Source organism: Suricata suricatta, chromosome 4, assembly GCF_006229205.1.
Source record: "Suricata suricatta isolate VVHF042 chromosome 4, meerkat_22Aug2017_6uvM2_HiC, whole genome shotgun sequence".
Classification (NCBI taxonomy): domain Eukaryota; kingdom Metazoa; phylum Chordata; class Mammalia; order Carnivora; family Herpestidae; genus Suricata; species Suricata suricatta.
The window spans coordinates 140,375,005-140,381,004 of NC_043703.1; positions in this window are offsets into that span (position 1 = coordinate 140,375,005).

Genomic DNA, 6,000 nt, shown 5'->3' on the forward strand with positions numbered 1-6,000 from the left:
CAGTTGCGGTCCTTGGCAATACCTTTTATGGGTGACTGCCTGTTTGCCACTTTGGCACTTTCTGTGACCCTTGTCACAGCTTGCAGGATATTCTTTTGGTGATTCTCAGTGGTCACAAGAAGGGCAAGAAAGCCTGTTGGGATATTTAAGAAATTAGTACAGGCTCTTGTGAGATCACCTATACCTATGAAATCTGATTCTTATTTAATTTTTTAAAGTAGACTTTCAAAGAGCAGTTTTAGGTTCACAGAAAAATCAAGCAGAAAGTAGATTTGCATATATCCCTTCTCCCCCATGTGAGCAGCCTTTCTCACTATCAGTTGCCAGAACCAGAGTGATAAATGTGTTCAAATCCATGCACCTACATTGACACACCATAATCGCTCAAATTCCACAGTTTGCATGAGGGCTCACTCATGATTTTGACATTCTGTGGGTTTTGACATGTGTAATGACATGTATCCATCGTTAACAGTATCAATACAGAATGGTTTCAATGCTCTAAATTCTTTTGTGCTGTGCCTTTTTACCACCCCCACTTCTCTATACTCTGGGTAGCCACTGATCTTTTTATTGTCTCCATAGTTTTGCCTTTTCCAGAATGTCATATAGTTTGAATCCTGCAGTATACAGCCTTTTTAGGTTGGCTTATTTCACTTACTAATAGGCATTTAAAATTCTTTCATGTCGGGGTGCCTGGGGGGCTCAGTTGGTTGAGCTTCCAATTCTTGATTTCAGCTCAGGTCATGATCCCAGAGTTGTGTGACTGAGCCTGCTTTAGGCTCCACACTGAGCATGGAGCCTGCTTAAGATTCAATCTCTCTCAATCTGTCTCCCTCCCCATTCTCCCCTCACTTCCCCCCTCCTCAGGCTTGCTCGCTCTCTCTAAAATAAAACAAAACAAAAATTCCTTCATGTCATTTTCATTTCATAGCTCTTCTTTTTAGCCCTGATATTCTATTTTCTGGGTATACCACACATTTATCCATTCACCTATTGAAGGACATTTTGTTTTTTTCTGAGTTTTGACAGTTGTGAATAAAGCTGTCATAAGCATCTTTGTGCAGGTTGTTTTATGGACATAAGTTTTCAGCTCTATGTAACTACCAAGTAGTGTCATTGCTAGGTCATGTTAAGAATATGTTTAGGGACTCCTGGGTGGATCAGTTGGTTGAGCGTCTGACTTCAGCTCGAGTCATGATCTCACAGCCTCTGGGTTCGAGCCCCACATTGGGCTCTTAAGAGGCTGACAGCTCAGAGCCTGGAGTTGTTTTGGATTCTGTGTCTGCCTCTCTCTCCGCCCCTCCCCTGCTCGTGCTCTGCCTCTCTCTCTCTCTCACAAAAAAAAAAAAAAAAAAAGAAAAAGAATATGTTTAGTTTCGTGCTTGTTTCGGCAGCACATATACTAAGAATATGTTTAGTTTTAAGGAATTGCCAAATTGTCAAAGTGCCTGTTCTATTTTGCATTTTTACCAGTGCAATGAGAGTTCCTATTACTCCATATCCTCCTTAGCTTTTTCTTTTATATAATACAAGTTTGGCAGTTTCTTTATTTTTTTAATGTTTTTTGTTTATTTTCTAGAGGCAAAGAGAGGCAGCATGAGCAGGGGAGGGTCAGAGAGAGAGGGGATGCAGAATCTGACACAGGCTCCAGGCTCTGAGCTTGCTGTCAGCACAGAGCCCGACGTGGGGCTTGAACCCATGAACCGAGAGATCATGACCTGAGCCAAAGCCGGACGCTTAACTGACTGAGCCACCCAGGTGTCCTTCCTCCTTAGCTTTTGGTGGTGTCAGGTTTTTGGATTTTAGCCTCTTAAGTAGTTACTGGGTTTTTCACAAATGGAATTTATTCATGAATTGTTGAACTGGTATGCTCTTTGGGGGAAGGAGGGTCCAGGGTTTTCTATTCTGTCATCTTAGTGAACCTACTCTCCTTGTATGTCATATCCCCACTAAAGGAGTAATGGGCCAGGAAAAAAAAAAAAGAGATTTGAATAACTGTGAAAAGTTATTTTGTTTGTTTATCTACTCAGAACTCAGAAGAGTTCAAGTCCTTTGTGTGAGACATGTCTAGAATGCAACTGTTAACCTGGAGTCAAACTCTAAAAAACAGAGAATCCACTTTTACTACAGTCTTTGTTTTCATATCCTTTTCCTCTTCTTCTTTTTTTTTTTTTTTTAATGCTTATTTGAGAGGTAGAAAGAGCATGAGTTGGGGAGGGGCAGAGAGAAAGAGAGGGAGAGAAAGAATCCTAAGCAGGCTCTGTGCCGTCAGTACAGAGCCTAACATGGGGCTCGATCTCACAAACTGTGAGATCATGACCTGAGGAAATCAAGAGCCAGATGCTTAACCAACAGCCACCCAGGCACCCCCTGTCCACCCCTTATTTCCCTATTCTTAAGGCCTCTCCTACTCATGCTCAAAACTGAAACCAGTTCTGCAAACTAGTGTTTCAGTGGTTTGATTTGAGAAAAGCTCAGTCTTTTGGAGCGACCTGGATGATGTAATGCCGTTTATGTGGTAAGGGGTCTGTTGGGACCCCAGCACAAGGTATTTCATGTCACTCGGAAGTGATAAAGGGTAGAATGGAGATCATTTATTCACAAGTTTCCCTCAGTACCTTTCTGGCAGTTTAACTTGAGAGTGAAAATAAAGATCTTATTTTGATATTTAAGTTCATATTAAATCTATATATAGAATTTGTGGAATTTCCTAAGATACTTGTAGATCTGTATAACCAAAATTATGGCAGCAGTAATAAAAACAATAGTTACTACTCCTGTGGATAGCATGACTGTATTTGCTGATCAATAATTTCTGTCTACCTTAGCAACAGGGTCTGTGGCTGTACTTCTGCTGCTGCTTCCCATATTTGAGGTTCAAACTTGAAATGTCATTATTTTATGGGATTTTGAAATGATGTATAGATTGGAAGCAAAGAGCTTACTTGGGGGATGGAAAATATGATTCAGAAGTACTCCAGCCATGTCCTAATATGTGAGGAAAAACAGTACCATGGTCTGATCATTTTCTTGCTCTTTTGATGGTAATATCTTTAAAGGTGTATTGTTATCTCAATACATGGAGCTTGGGGCACCTGGGGGGCTCAGTTGGTTAAGCTTCAGACTCTTGGTTTTGGCTCTGGTCATGATCTCACAGTTCATGAGTTCGAGCCCCGCAACAGGCTCTGTGCTGATAGCGTAGAGCGTGCTTGGGATTCTTTGTCTCCCCCGCCCCCACCCTGCTCACTCTTTATCTTTCTTTCTCAAAATAAGTAAGTAAACAAAATTAAAAAAAGAGAAATACCTGGAGTTTCAATATTCCTTATTATTCCCACTTTTTTCAGGAGATCTTTTGATTCCATAGCCTCACTTACTATTGGAAAAGTATTGGAGAGTAAATATTAATGTGTTTCAAAGATTTCCTCATTGCAGAAGGGAATGTAACAGTCAATACGTTTCAAGTGGTGATTAATAAGTTGTTCTATAAATATAAATTGCTGAAGTCTGCCAAGCTGTGTATAGTCTTCAGAATGGTAGGGGTATTCTCTCTTTAATGACCATCACAACATTTCTAAGTATAGAATCTAGACTTTAAGAAGTTAACTTGCTTATTGCATTGGCTTTAAAACAGGAATGATCTCAAATTGTCTTTGTTTAAGATCTCCAGGGGAAATCCCATAATTTTACCAAATGACATTCATGTGTTTATTTTTCCCTTATGTACTTGAAAACATTTCTGACTTCATTATCTCCACAACCCCAGACTACATTTTCTCTGGTCAAATTCCTTCTTGGTCTTGAATCATTTTTTAAATGTTTATTTATTTTTGAGAGAAAGAATACAGGTAAGGGAGGGGCAGAGAGAGGAGACAGAATTTGAAGCAGGCTCTAGGCTCTGAGCTGTCAGTACAGAGCCAGATGCAGGGCTTGAACTCACGAACTGTGAGATCCTGACCTGAGCTGAAGTCAGATGCTTGCTTAACCAACTGACCAACAAGTGCCCCTTGAATCTTTATTTTTTTAATGTATACTTCCATTTAAGCATCTTTAATGCTCTTATCTGTTGCTATTTCTTCATCACCCTTTGGTAATAGGAGCATGGTGTTGTAGCACAGTCCTGGGCCAGGATGCTTTTCATCTTCTGCCTCCTAAAGTAAGACCACTATCAAGTTGCTCTGACAGTAGAATAACACTTTCTTCTCACAAGAATGCTAGAGTGTCCTGGCTAATAGTCATTTGCTGTTTATTAGGAAATTGAATGTTCTACATTCATTATTGGTGCAAGGTAATCCTGCTAGTATGTACTAGCTACCCATTGCTGCATAACAAACCATAACAAAAGTAGTGGTTAAAACCCACACATTTATTATCTCACAGTTTCTCTGAATTGGGGATCCAGATGCAGCTTAGCTGGTCATCTACCTCATGGACATCTCCTATGGTTTTAAAGTGTCAGCCAGGGCTGAAGTCTCATCTGAAGGCTTGACTGGAGAAGCCTCTGTTTCCAAGCTCACTTATGTGGTTGTTAGTTTGACTGAGTTCTTTTTGCATTGTTGGAGGGACATCAGGTCTCTGGCTGGCTGCTGCCTGGAAGCTGCCCTCAGTTCCTGGCCATCTGGACTTCCCAGTATGGCAGTTTGATCAAAGCTAGCAAGGGAAAGAGCTTTCTTAACAACACAAAAGTCCGATTTTTTTTTTTTTTGTAGTATAACCATGGGAGTGATGCCCTCTCAATGTTGCTTAGAAGCGTGTTATTCAAGGAGAAGGGACGGTATAACATCACAGCTAACAAGAAGCAGAGATCACTGGAGGTTATCTTAGAGGATGCCTACCACACGACATTTAAAGGACATCTTTTTATAACCCCTAATAGACTAACATTATTTACAGTGGGCTGAGGGAGCCTGGATCATTCCATGTGTTGGCTCTGCATGTCTTAAAAAATATAGAGATGATTCTAGAATGGGGCTTCAGTTCCGGTTTGAGAGTCTAAAATTTCTGGAAACGCACCCTTTTCTACTTTCAAAAAATTGAATAGTATTTACCAATTTCTTTGTCCCCTCTTGTGCTTTCCATGGTTCCTTAGAAGTAATACCAACTTTCACATCTTATGCACAGTTGATTTACCTTCTGTATATAATAACCATTTGTTCAGTGTTTTCAAAACACTTTCACATACACTCTCATTTGGTCATCTGACAGTATGCTAAGTGACACAGGCCAGGCAGGTATTGTCCACATTCTATAGATAAGACTTCTTTAATAGTCTTTTCACTAGTTTGCCTGCTTTGAGTCTCTTCATCTCTTCAGTCTCTTCTTCACACCAGCACCAGAGTTTTCTAATAGGAAATTTTGATTGTGCTTCCCCTCTGTTTAAATTATTTAATACTGTTTCATTATCATTGGGATAAAATCTAAATTCCTGTACAAGACCTTAAAGAGATTTCTTAATTAGCCTCACCTCTGACCTCTTCCATTGTCTTCTTTAATCCTACACAATTATGCTCAGCACTTTGGTGATTTTACATTTCTGTTCACAGTGCCTAGAACACCTGCCCAATACCTGTCTACATGTACTTCTGTTAATCTTGGCTCAAAAGGCATGCCAGAGGATGAATGACATTCCAGGGTCAGGGTTCATAATGTGTTGTTTTTCTTGTAACATCCTAAATTTTTTTTAAGTGCTTTTTCTGTAATGTTTGGTGTTCTCTTTAGTTTGAACAGCATTCATGTGAGAAAAAGAGTTTCTGGCCCTCAGACAGATAGCGATGTGTGTGTGGATGTGTGTGGTGTATTACATGGACTCTCTAGTACACACCTAGCAATATATGTAAATATATATAGTACCTATATAGCATTACATTATACAAAACATAAGCCATTTCTTTTAAACTTAAGGCCTATGCCTTTTGTTTTTCTTCTTCCTGTGATCATAGTTATGACAACCTCTTTTGTTTACTTGTGCATTTTTCTCAGATATTATCTGTTTTTATTTTT